This window comes from Ursus maritimus, unplaced genomic scaffold, assembly GCF_017311325.1.
Source record: "Ursus maritimus isolate PB19 unplaced genomic scaffold, ASM1731132v1 scaffold_8, whole genome shotgun sequence".
Taxonomy (NCBI): Eukaryota; Metazoa; Chordata; class Mammalia; order Carnivora; family Ursidae; genus Ursus; species Ursus maritimus.
Genome location: NW_024426996.1, coordinates 78,477,159 through 78,491,096, shown reverse-complemented (window position 1 = coordinate 78,491,096; position 13,938 = coordinate 78,477,159). Strand labels below are relative to the sequence as shown.

The window sequence follows — 13,938 nt, the reverse complement described above, 5'->3', positions numbered from 1 at the left end:
CCCCCCCCCCCCCCCCCCCCCCGCACACGACTGCCCATGAACACGCCTGCCCGGCCCAGGCTGCTCCCCGCTGCCCCGCCGGTCCCACACCTGCTCCTTCTTCCACGCTCCCCATGTGGCTCTGCCCAGTGGGCTTTCCCTACTCCTGTCTGGGGGGCCCTTTCTCTGAGGCTTGTGTGAACACAGCTCCACTTGCACCCTCACTTCGTTACCACCGGACCCCTCGCAGAGCTGCCGTTCTGGGACGTCCCCACTTCTCTTGGTGACCAACAAGGCCTTTTTGAGTCTGACCTCCATGGACCCACTGAGTCCGCTTGAGCTGACCTCATTCTCTGAGTCTCGGCTTCCTGCTCTGAGCAGTGGGGACACGCATGTCACAGGGAGAGAAAGTGCGGCGCTCTTCCCCAGGAGGACCCCAGCGAGGGCTCTGCGAGTGGCACCTGGCTCATTGTCACGGGCGTCAGCTCAGAAGCAGGCAGGTAAGGAAGGGGTGGGGCATCCTGAGGAGGAAATGGCCTGGCCATCCGTGCTCCCCTCCCGGGCTCCTTCCCGTGCCCAGCCTGAGATGTGGCAGGTCTGATCTCCGAGGCAATGCTATGGTCACGATGGCCCTGGTTTTCCCACAACTCTCTGGGGAAGGAGGTGTCCATTCACTCACCAGGTACTGACTGGAGGCTCCCTTCATGCTGAGGACGGCCCCGTCCCCCAGGCACAGCAATGAAATCATGATTGTTCCTACCACTCAAAAGCTAATAATCCGCTAACACAAAACCAAAAACATTTAGCGAGAGCATTTGCCGACTCTGTTTAAGGAGTCATACCATGTGATTTTACAAAGTCTCATCTCCTTTCAGCCTCGAGCCGCCCAGAGTGGGAGACAGAACCATCTTGGTCTCATAGGTGGGCAAAGGGCCTCCGCTGTGTGCCTGGCCCCCGCCCTGGCCTCAGCCAGACATTCGAAGGGCAGAGACGGAGGCCGGGCCTGCAGCCCCATGGCCCACGCCGCACCCGGACAGAACCCAGCCGCCAAGGTCTCAGAGGAGCTGGGAACAAGCATCTCTCAATCCCCACCAATAAGCATCCTCCCAGCTCTCCTGGCAGGTTACTTTGTGCTAACTGCAAAAACACCCAGCTTGGGGGAAAAAGCAAAAGAGAAACGTGTTATCAAATAAATTAACCTGACACTTTATGTTTCATAAAGTGATTTCTAACAAGTGCCATTTCACTGGAATTAGGTTGTTTACATTTCAGCCAAATTGTTCCCACTTGCGTTGCTTAGCGATAGTCAAAAGCAACAGGCCTACTTTATTGATGAAATTACATAAATGACCAGAGCATTTTGGATCCTGGGACACATCAGTGCACCGAGGCAAACAAGCCCAGTTTATCTCTGGGGCTGTGGCCTGTGGGGAGAGGGAATAAACATGCTCTGTATTAGCTAGAACTCGTGGTACTGAGCTCCCCGGCCAAGTTCTGCATTTGAGGCAGTAAGCCCCCCACTAGTGGGAGTAAGTAATGAGAGGCAGATGGCGTCAGTCTCCCTTCCACACGCTGGAGTTCGGGGGGCACGCTTCTCCTCTGTCGGAAGGAATGCCCATCTGGTAGGAAGGGCCCAAGTTCTGACCTACGGGGCACAGCACCTGTTGGTATCATCCTCGAATAGAGACGAGAAGGAGACCTGCACATCTAAGCCTGCCCTGCACGGGTCCCCCCCCCCCCCCCCCCGACCAGAGGCCGGCACACTGCCATCTGCAGGTTGGATCTTGCCCGGGTCCTGTTTTGGCTGGGAACTACGAATTCTTTTTAAAGGATTATGTACTGGGTTGGTAGCGCCCCCTAAAATTCATGTCCTTTCTGCAACCTCAAGATGTGATCTTCTGTGGAAACAGGGTCTTTGCAGACGTGACTAGTGAAGATGTGGTCACACTGGAACAGGTGGCCCTCATTCAATGCTGTGTCCTTAGAAGAACGGGCAATTTTGGACCAAGACACACACAGACAAGAAGGCCGTGTGATGGCCGTGTGATGGCCGAGGCAGAGCCTGGAGAGATGGGGCCACAAGCCAAGGCTTTGCTGGCACAACCAGAAGAGGCGGGGAGACTCTCCCCCCTACCCAGAGCCTTCACCCAGGCAGCCTGATGTCCTCTCCAACACCATCACAGGGGTAATCAAGTACAATGAACCGCTGGTGATAATTAACAAGAATCAATAGTTATCTGCGATCAACCAAGTGATTGTTCCCTCAATGCCTGCTCCCACCTGGGTTGTCAATTCCATGGGCTAGGGGCTAAGTCACAGGACCCACCACAGTGCCTCGTGCCCTTCAGTAAAGTCCTGCAGAAATAGTTGTTGGACGAATGAGTGAATGAATGAATGAACCTAATTTCAGGAGCTCTGTGTGTGTAGTTCTAGCCCTGGGTTCCTACCTGGGCTGGGGACCCGCCTGGCCTCAGATTCATGGGGTGCTCCAGCTCTGGGCCCCGGTGGCCCTATGTGACTGTATCAAAAACAGGGTGGGTTTGCACAAAGGGGCATGAGGCCCCCACTCTGGCCCAGGGCCCCACCAGGAGAAGCCGCCGTGGAAGCCCAGAGAAGGGGTAACTGGACACTGGCTGTTCACTGGGGAGACACCTGGGCCAGGTGGGCGATGCAGCTGAACCTGCCTGAGGCCATCGGGAAGGCTTTGAGGACGAGGGGACATTCAAATAGCTCCTGGGCTGGGCAGGGAAGAAGGCTTCTTCCGCAGAAAGAGTCCGTGTTCAAGTCTAGGTACCCCCCAACTGCCACCACCCATTAATTACCATCCCCCAAGCGAATTCCGTCTCGCTTTTTTGAAGCCACTAACTAGAATTCTCCACTTGCGTCTTGCTTGGCAGAGCACAAATCAAAGCAGCACGCCGGCCCCGTGGTGGGGAAATAGGGTCTACCTCTCGGAGATTGTCCACATGCTAATGGACCCCATCATGCAGTCTTAGAAGGACCAAGCTCCAGAGAAGAGTGACACGCACAAACACTTCTCCGCTCTGCAGCAGGCATGAGGAAGATGATGGGGAGGGTCTCGGGGATGGAGGGGCTGCCGCAGGCAGGTGGCACGTGCCTGGAGCCCCCGTGGCTTCCTCACCTTCCTTTGCACCTGGCTGTGCCCGGGGCGTGGTGGGGAGAGCCCTGTCCCTGCATTCTCTCTGCCACTCTTCCCAATGGCCCAGGGAATAAGCACCCCAGTTGGGCGACAGGGCCTCCCGGCCAGGCCACCGGGAAGAGGAGACAGCCCCATCTGACAACAGTGAAGTCAGTCTTCTGTCTTCCCACCCACCACCCTGCCTCCAGCCAAAGAATTCCCCAGAAATTACCTTTCAGGAGAAAATCAATTCATCACTCTCTCCACCCCCACTCCCTGAATATGGTGTGTTCTCCGCGGCTCCTTGCCCAAGGGGAGTAAATAAAGACTTCGAACCCCAGACAGTCTGCCTGAAGCTCCCCAGCCCCAGCCACCGCAGACAGGGATGAGTGAAACAGAACAAACAGATCAATGAAGGTAATTACAAGCCGTTCTGGTGGCTCGGCGGCCGGCATTTCTCCTGCTCAAAGCTGCAAGGATGGGAGCATCTGTCAGACTTGCATGGCCCTGGGACTCGGGCCACGGCCTCCGCGGCAGCCTCCCTGCCTTCTGTCCAGCAGGCGCGTCACCAACATCCATCTAAAGGACGGTTCCAGCCAGGCTTGTAATTAAGCCCCGCCTCCACAGCCCCTGCCCCGGGCCCTGGGCAGCACAGGCTGGGGCGGGGGGGCGGGGGGCCGGACCCCCAACCAGCACTGGTGAAGGAGAGAAGGAGATGCAGCAGTGGGCACTGGGGTCAAGCTGCTGTGCTGAGCGCCTGTGTGGCAGCGTCTCCACCTCCCCTGACCACCAGAAGGGAGGGTACTACGGCCTCCCCATTTATACACGAAGACACTGAGGCCCAGGGAGGGACAGGAACTGTCCAAGATGGCACAGCAGGTTCCAACCCAGGACCCTCATACTGCCCACCTCCTGCAGCCCCTCAGCTCCAGCTGGGGCAGTGCTCAGGCACCGGGGTGCCCGGTGTGGGGTGATCACCCGACCCAGGCCCCCACTGATGCCATCCTCGGGGCCTTTGCCTGTCCAAGAGTGCCCATCCCACCACTCGGGCCTGGCTGCCAAGAAGTCCTGCGTGGGTCCTCAGCTGTGAAGGCTCCAGCATCTTCTGGGTGTGCCCTGTCCTCTGTCTGTCCCTCTCGAGATGCCCACGTCACCACTGGGCAGGACAGTGGTGCAGGTTGTCCCCCAGACCATCCACAGCATGACTCCACTTCAATCCAGCTCCAGAGCCAGGCCAGGCCCTGAATAGCTCACCGGGGCCAGAGACGAGCCAGGCCCAGCCAGGTCTATGGGGCACTTCCGGGGCAGCAGGAGGGGTCCTGTCCACAGACCACAGGAGCCTGGGGCGCTGTGTGAGCACAGGGACCACAAGCCCTCCTGGAGAGTGTCGTGCAAGCTGGGATTTGAGGGCAGAGCAGAGTTCAGCAAGGGGAGAAGGGAAGAGGTCCTTCCAGACAGAGGGAGTGCCTGCCTAGGAGAGTGAGGGCCGAGGGCAGAGCTGCCCAGAGACCCCCTTCCCCATGGCACTACTGGGAAAGCGAAAGACACAGAGGGAGATGTGGTTCGAAATGTACAGAGGCCAGGAAAACTGACGTCAGGAGCTGAGGGGGAGTAACATGTGGTGGGTCGAGGCTGTGGGCAAGGTGGGTCAGAGCAACATGGGCCCTTGGGATTAGGCCATGTAGAGGGGCCGGGACAGGCAGCCCGGGGACCTCAGGGGGTGGGCTCAGGGGGGAGCCAGAGGCCCCAGCACAGGCATCGGGCTGGGGGATCCAAGCGGGTACAGGCCGGCCTAAGCTGCCCGGCTGGCAGTGTAGACAGGGGCTGGACGCCAGCCTTGCGTCAGCTCGCACTGATAGCATTGTCAAATGCCCCAGGTCATGGCACCACACCTGGGGAGCTGGGATTTCCCCGTGGCTCTCAGAGGACCCTTCCCCTATTGACAGGGAGGGGACAATGCAGCCGGGTCTCCCTCAGTCTAAAGCGCTGGCTCTAACTGGGGATGATTTCGCTCCCAGGGGCACTGGCAATGTTTGGACACATTTTGGGTTGTCACAGCTGGGGGGAGGGGTGCTGCTGGCATCTAGTGGGGACGCTGCTAACCAGCCTACAGTGCACAGGACAGCCCCCTCCCCAGGACACAGAATTATCCAGCCCAAATGTCCATAGCGTCATGGTGGGGAAAGGCTGGTCTTAAGAAATGTTTCCCAAATGCACGTGTTTGTCCATCCCTCTCCTGTTTAAGTGTTCCTGTCACCTCGGCCAGCTGAAAAGACAGGGATCGCAGCACCGAGACAGCCCTGGGGAGGTGGTGGGCAGCTCCCCTCCTTCCCCAACACCCACTGCTGTGTGGGTGGGTACCTGGGGTGGAAGGATGGTGGAAGGAGGCCATATCTGGAGCCTGCATGTTCCCAAGCATATCTATACTCAGAGACCTCGTAGGCTTCACTGCGGAGCTGATCTGGCTGGAGCCAGCTCCATCTCCTATCTCCTCTGAGTCTCCAGGAAAATCCCCCCACCTCTGTGAGCCTCGTTTTCCTCGTCTGCGAAATGGGTGCGGTACTATGAGATGCGCTGATGGATACAAAGCACTGAGAGCTAGACTGAGGCAGAGGGCAGGGGCTCTTCACCTGGATTCCAGCCTCTGCTCCCAGCTCCATCCCCCCCCCACCCAGCGAGGTTATCACAAGGGGGGGGGCACCACACAGGCTGCCTCAGCCCCCACCACCAGGTCCAGCAGGGGATCTGCCCGGCCCTCCATGCGTTCCCCTGAGACATCTGGAAAGCAAAATGCTTCCAATGGCTCGTAGGGAGGAGGACAGACCCTTCTTAAAGGTGCTTGACACAGGAAAAGCACTTGGTAAATATTCATTGGATGAACAAATGATTATCCTTATGATAACAGAATCTAGCCCAGAGCAGTTAATCCAATTCAGTCTCCATGCTCGGTGATTAATCTCCATCTACTTAATAAGTGTGATACAGAGCAAGGAATCCTGCACCGCCTGCAAAGCACAGATGCTCTTCACAGCCTTCTCCTCTCTTTGTCGTTGGGTGCTCACAACAGCCAGAAGCCACAATAGTGTCACCAACCCCAATTCACAGATGAAGTAATTGAGGCTCAGAGGCAGAAACGATGTGAACTGCGCACCTCTCCCCCATCCCCCCACCCCTGCCAACGGGGCAATGAATCTAAGATCCTTGTAAGAGGAAGATGGAATGGCCTCAGGCACTTTCTAGAAAGAATGATAGATTAAAGATTGATTGGTTGGTCGGTTGGTGGGATGAACTAAAAGAATGAATGGCTGTAAGGATATAAATGAGAACTTTAATATACAGACACTTTCAAGTCCCTGCTAGTATGTTGAAGCACCAATTTACTTATGTATGAACAACTGGTAAATTCATGCCAGACTGTTCTCTGCTTGTGGTTAACCCTGCCACGATGAGCCAGACCCACGCTGGGAATCACACCTCGCCCAGGAGATACTGAGCACCGCCTCCCACGGGTCCGTCACGCTGCTGATGAGTCGTCCTTTACCTGGGAAGCCTCTTACCCAATCCCTTTCCACACAGACAAGGTAGACTAAACTGCCCCCTCCTCTGTCCCCACAGGAAGCGTGCGCATTGTGACAACTGCCCTCCTTATTTGTGAAGTTTGCACGCTTGTCTCCCCACTGAGCAGAGGGTGACTTGGTGGTGTCCCTGGCACAGGTGAAGTGGGAGAAAGGGTGGACGGAAGGAAGGGAAGAAGGGAGGACAGATGGATGGGTGGATGGATGGGTGGATGGATGGATGGGTGGACGGGTGGATGGGTGGATGGATGGATGGATGGATGGGTGGATGGAATGGATGGGTGGATGGACGGTTGGATGGACGGGTGGATGGATGCATGGATGGATGGATGGATGGATGGATGGATGGATGGATGGGTGGATGGAATGGATGGATGGATGGATGGGTGGATGGAATGGATGGATGGGTGGATGGGTGAACGGGTGGACGGACGGACGGATGGACGGACGGATGGATGGATAGACAGCAGATTCTGAAGCCTAGTGGACTACATGTTCTAGATCATATCTAGAGTCTCCTCTTGAGGACTGGACTTTGTGAAGATTTCCCACCAGCTGGGACTGGGCCTATGCCCTCTGCCTCTGCACAGTGTCTAGTTCAGCTTCCATCAGTGATGGGACCACCGTCCCCTTCTCTTCCTACTTCCACGTCCCCTCAAGGAGAAGTCCTCTGTCCCCAGGCTCTAACAGACAAGGGCTGCAGGAGTGGGTGCAGCCTGGCCCCTTGTCTGGGCTCCCCACTCACACGCCCACATGCCTGCACCCCACCTGGATGTCTCAGGGGACTCCGTACCACAAACGCACCCTGCCCCCATCGCCTCCCCCTCCAGATGGATAACCTCACTCTCCCCATTGATGAAGCCTGACCACCACAGTCCAGACCTCTGTCACCCCTCACCTGGGCAGCAGGGGCCCCCGGCTGGGCCTCCTCCTACCCCGCCGTATAACCTTCTGAAATACAACCCCAGTGTTCATCCTGGGTTGGAAGCTTTGCTAGCTTCCCATACCCCTCCCTCAGGTGCCAAGTGAGAAGATGTCAGTGGGGTGTGTAATACACAGGCTGTGCCCAGGCCCCTGACCCACCTCAGATGCACCCTTCACTAGCGGGCACTTGCCATGCTGACACAAAACTTCCTCATCTACTCCTGCCGTAGTCGCCCCGAGGGCTCTGCCTCAGCGGTCTGCCAGCACGCTGGCTTCCCCCCACACGTCTCTGGCCCCTGGACCTTTGCACCTGCTGTTTCCCCCAACCTTCTCACCTATACAACTCCTGCCTTCAGACTTAGGCACAAGTGCCCCTTCTGTAGGGAAAACCCCCCACGACCCTCTTCCAGAGTGACTTTTAAACCACACATTCTCCTAACGCTGAGCACGTTTCCTCCACCCACGCGGGCTTCTGATCCCACGCATGTTTGGTGCAAGGCCACTTTCCCTCAGGGAACGAGAGCGTGGATGGCATCTGTTTCCTTCCCTCTCCATCTCCAACACTAAAGAGTTGCTTGGGTGAGAGAAAACTGGGTGCTTCTCCCCAAATGTTGACACCAGGTGGCGATCAGCCCGGGCGCCGACAAACAGCCTGCACCGCAGACGCTCCTCATGGCCGGCGGGGGTGTCGGGCGCCGTCCTGGGCCCTGGCGGCTCCCGCGGGCGGGCAGGGGGCTGTGGCAGGGCGAAGGGCCCCCCCGGGAAGTGCCATCAGAATGCCACCCCGGTAAGTCATTCGCAGATAATTTCGAGGGGGATTGTACCAAACCGCTCCTTGGGAAAGTGGCCGTTAAAATGAGACAGTTTAATAGCAACCCACTCACACAGCCGGAGGTTCTGGAATGATCCATCTCAAGCAATTACCATCACTTTCATACACAGGGGGTGTTTACCCTGAAGAGGTCCTTGGAGGTCATCTGCGTATATGAGATCTGAACTCCAGTTTCCAGGAGAGACCCAAACAAGCACACCCACCTGGACGGTGCTTCTCCGCATCCGTGAGCACTGAGCCAGCAAAATGTCCGTCTGAGGAACGGACGCCAGGGAGTCAAAGGCGGTGATGACTTCTGTGCTCTTTCACCTGGGCCTCACGCCGCGGCTCCCCAAGATCCCAGCTAGTGTCTCTCCTACCAGTCCTTACACACCAGTCCCTTACCCAGTCCGTCACCCAGTCCCTCCACACCTGTCCCTCACCCAGTTCCTCACCCAGTCCCTCATACCAGTTCCTCACCCAGTTCCTCCACACCAGTTTCTCCACACCTGTCCCTCCACACTTGTCCCTCACCTAGTCCCTTCACACCAGTCCCTCACAACTGTTCCTCACCCAGTCCCTTCACACCAGTCCCTCACAACTGTTCCTCATCCAGTCCCTCATACCAGTTCCTCACTCAGTTCCTCCACACCAGTTTCTCCACACCTGTCCCTTCACACCAGTCCCTCACACCAGCCCCTCACACCAGTCCCTACACACCACTCCCTCGTACTGGTGTGAGGACACCAGTACATTTTATGTCCCCAAGCTCTTCTCGAGCACCCCTCCCCTACCACCTGCCTCTCCTGCTTCCCTTTGCATGGCCGGCTCAGCCCAGTGTTTCTCTTAGTGTGATGTCCTTCCTCTGGGCTCTGTGGTCCCCAGTTCTCTGCAAATCTCTACATCAGCATTTAACTGAAAATCCTCTTGTCTCTGCCAGGTATCCAAAGTGCCCTGAGGTATCCACAAGCCATATGTGTGTGTCTGTATATAATTAATTCAAGTTGTTCCATCTTCTCATCAAAATTTGATCTTTATCTTATTGAAGAAATCCTTCCTTATAAAAGGTCATAAAATATTCTGCTTTGTCTTTGGAAAGGTTTGTGGGTTAGCCTTTCACATACAAGGTTTGAGTCCACCTGGTGGGGACAGGGGTCCCCCTCATTTATTTTCAAGTGTGTCACCACTTAAAACAGTCCACCCCTTTCCCCGCGACCTGAGGTGCCTAAAGTCCCCGCATGCATCTGGGCCTGTCTCCAGGCACTTGATTTGGTTCCTCTGGTCAATCTGTCTTTCCAAAGGACGCCACACGGGTAGTAATTCTTGATGTGTTTCTGGTGAAGCAAGACACCACGCTGTTCGTCAGGAGTGTTTTCAGCTATTCTCGATCCCCGCTCTTTGATAAACACTTTCAAATCAGCTCGTTCAGTTCAAACAAAACCGCCCCAAAGCTATTGGCATTTAATTTGGAATGACATTGTCTGCAGGTAAACTTGGAAAGAACGGACTTCTTCCCCACTCAGTAACAGTATATCCTCCGTTCACTGGCATCTCCTTAAACACGTCTCAGTAACATTTAACCATTTTATTTTAAAAAGTGCCCCGAGGACAAGACAGATATTTTTTTCCTCTTCCTGTGTCTACATACTCCAAATACCCTACCTCTAACTGCTTCGAAGGTGTTCGCTAAATTTACTTTGGGACGTGAGACCTTCCCGGTGGGCTAACTGGCACCAGAGCCGCCTCCTAGGAAAAACATTCTTGGCGAGTGGGGTGGGGCTGGGGTGGGTCAGCGTGGAGAGGACATGATGTATGTGTGGGGGGGTCCCCCTCCCAACCCCTCGAATAGAGCACACTGTGTCTCGCTCGTGTGCTCTGCACTGCTGCCCTCTCCACTCGCGGTGATGAACAGCCTCATACTTCATGTTGTGCAAAGCACCTTGAGTTCCCAGCGTTCAGCCCTCCGGCATCAGGTGCACAACAGGTGAGAACCTCCAGGATACTTTTTCAAAAGGGCCAGTCCCTGTTTGGCGCCCATTGCCCTGCTCCCTCTTCACTAGGATTTCAGGTGCGGCCCCCAGGACATCAAGGGCAAGAAGTCAGCTTCGACTTTAGGTCACGAGTGGTCTGTGTCTAATATTTGTCCCCGTGTTCTCTACACTTCCTTGCTGTGTCGTGAGCTTGTGGGCTTGGCCGTATGGCTAGTTTACCTTCTCCAGCACACGGGCAATGAACCCAACTGCATTTAACTAAAGATTATTCAGTTTCCTAAAAGTGTTCTTCAATGTATATTTTTTCTGACCGCCAAAGTGAGGAACAAAGTGGCATCTTCTGACTTCCCTGTACGTGGAGGAGAGTCCAGAAGCTTCTCCCCCACCTTCATCTGTGTCCTCCCCCTCCCGACATCACGGTCTTTAGTAACACCAACCCACATTTGCATGAGAAGCTTTCTTTCCAAAAAGTTATTTTTGACACGTGCATTTGGTTTCTATCCATTTTCCAACAAGCGCTCCTGCCCGCGGTCTCCCCGTCAGCAAACAGGCCCGGCCTTCCCCGCCGCCCTGGCACCGAGCGAGATCCATTTCTCTGCCGCCACAGCATCTTCTCAGAAGCGTCTCCTTCCAGACAGGAGCCTGGCCGTGTCATTTAGGACGTTCTGCTCTCTGAAGATGCCCCCGCACTCCTTGAAACCACGCACGAGAGCTGCATCGGGTGTCAGACCCGGAGAGCCTGTCTTTCCCACGCTCGTGTGCAGACACCGGAGTCCGTCTTATTATTTTGAAATTTAATACCGGAAACATATCTGTACTGGCCTGATTCTTCCCTCTTACAGATCATTTTTCTTTTCAGAGAAGTATTACAAGTTCCTCTTCCCAGCAGGAGTAAAGAAGGAAAATTCAGGATGTGCGTTCGGCTTCCCAGAGGCTCGTCTGCCTCCTGAGGAGCGGGCCCGTCTTGACACCTGCTCCCGCTCGCCTGCCTGGATTCTGGTTCGGAAACGCTGGGGTCCCCCAGTGCGCTCTCCCTCCCCCTCCGTCTCTGGCTGGCACCTTCCTTCTTACCTTCATCCCTGGGTCTCGAGGCCCCACCCCGTTTGCGAGAACGCCCTAGGTTCAGCGTCACACGGAGGATGCGCTTTTCCTGGCCCTCTGCTCTCTCCTGCTCCCACATGGCCTTCAGTCCCACCGTTGACATTCCTGGGCTGCGCATCCGAGCTTCGGTCCCACCAGCCCCGCCGCTTCTCCCTTTCTCTCGGGGAGCTGTCCTGCCTCCTCACCTCCGTCCTTCACCCACACCAACGGTGCCGCTAGGGGACCGCAAGCCTCACGGCCCTCCCTACAGACTGTGCGGAGGCAGGGGTTTGGGGGGGCTCGAGTGGGGAGGTGGGATAGTGCGAAGGAAAAGCCTGCTTGTGGCCCCGGGGAGCAGGGTGCCTTCGCGGAGATGCCCACCCGACTGGGCATCTGACGGACAGTCATTCCAGCTCTTGCAAGCGGGTAGGCCTGCAGTCTCACGAGCTTCCCGCTTGCAGGAAGTGTCGGTTCCTGGCATGGGCCCTGATCTGGCAGCTTATCTAGGCTCTGTGTTCACAGTACTGCCACGGGGACTCCAGGCGGCGTGGGGCCGGGGCTGACCGTGCTGTGTCGCACAGAGGCGCCCTGCCCGCAGCCCTCGCTCTCTGGGTCCTGGTCTCAGGAGCAGGATCACCCTGTGCCTCGGGAAAAGTGCGGGTCCCCAGCGGGCAGAGACGCCGTCCTGGGGATCGTCGTCTTCCATGCAACGGCACAAAAACCCTGAGCTGCAGAGGACCCTTAGGACGCTACCTGCCCCGTCTCAAGCGGGCCCTCGCTCTCGGGGAGAAAAGGTATTTATGTGCCTTGCTAGTGAGGAGACGGCCACATTTTATTAAAAAGTATAGCAGGACTTTGGAGGACACATAATGGCTGATTTAGATGGAACAAATAACATTTTAATTGTTCTCTAATTACATGACAGTTAGAACCCGCATCGCGGGCCCGTCCTTAGGTGTGTTTTTACGGGGCGCACGGAGCCCAGTTGCAGTGCTGCAACCATTAAGAACACTGACAATTACGGAGCATAATTACCCGTGTAATTACTCTCTTATACCCGAGTAATTACACGGAGGTATTATCTGTGTATTACTATTTATTCATATACCTAATCACAGTCTTTCACAAACTGGGGCCCGGCCAGGAAGTGTGCATCCATTTCTTTTTTTGAAACTAACATAAAAGTCATCTGATGAAAAGCTCGGGTACCAGGCTGCCTGCATTCAGTGCCACATGGAGAGATGGCCAAGGTCTGGGTGAGGCCGCTGGGAATTCACCCCTGACACCAAGGTGGTGACGGCAAGCCCACCCAGCCCGGTCGTGAGGCTGCCGCGGGAGCCATCCCCACTCGGTGGGCTCGCTGCTGCCATGCTGTGTGGCCAGTGGCCTCCCCTTGGGGCCTCTCCGCAGGCCACAGCCCTCAGCCGCCTGGGGCCCCAACAGCATGACCCATCCTGTGTCAGGACCAGCTGTTTTCTTGTCTGTCTCCCCTTCTGGACTTTGCTTCTCACCGTGGTGGGACGCTCGAGGGTCTTATTTCTATCGGTAGCACAAAGGGGTGGATGCCAAGCCAGAGGAGGGGCTCCATGTACCTGCCAAACAAGGCTGGAAGGACAGGCCCCATGGAGACCTGGCCAGAGAATCCCAAATACAGAGTCGGGGTGGGAAGAGGAGGAGGATGTGACGGGCAAGCCGGACCAGCGACACCAAAGTTACTTTCCCTTGAGAACAGCAATCCCGTTTCTTACAGCTCCACCCAGCGTATCTTACAAAGCAAGCTAAAAGCCATCAATGGGGTGACCAGAACTTCAGGAACAAAGTAGCTGGGGAGGCCCTGTCCCTGGCTGTCAGCGTGACTGTGAGTGCCATCAGAAAATCACAACCTGGAGCGAGATGCTCCAGACAGAGCCGACGCAGGGAGAACGCAAAGCGCAGTCATGGCCTGAGTAGAAAGCAAAGACCGAGACACCAGCAGCTGAATTAACACCCCAGCCTGGGGGGTGGGGAGGGGGGCCTCAGACCCACAGCCTTTGCTTCTCAGCGGAGCCCGCTGTGGCAGCAGACCCTCAAAGCTTCCTAGGGAGAAGGGGTGGAGGGAGGTGACATGGTTGGGACCCTGCTGTGGGGTCCCTCTTCCCACCACGGTGCCTGGACAGTCTCTGAAGGGCTAGGGAGGTGACAGCAAGCGTCACGGGTGTGGGTTGGTTTCCTACGGCCACTGCAACAAATTGCCACAAATTTGCTGGCTTAAAACAGCCCTGACATCCTACCTTGCTGTTCTGGAAGTCAGAGTCTGAAATGACCCTTATGGGCCTAAAATCAACATGTCAGCAGAGCTGGAACCTTCTAGAAGCTCTAGGGGGGAATCTGTTCCCTTGCGTTCTCCGGCTTCTAGAGGCACCTGCACACCTTGGCTCGAGGCCCCTCCTGCCATCTCCA

General features: G+C 56.2%; 1 protein-coding gene across 1 annotated transcript in view; it reads right to left on the bottom strand.

Annotated features, from left to right (window-relative positions):
* Positions 1 to 13,938, bottom strand: part of SORCS2 (sortilin related VPS10 domain containing receptor 2) — a 458,467-nt gene that overhangs the window by 151,166 nt on the left and 293,363 nt on the right. The gene's annotated exons all lie outside the window — the stretch shown is intronic.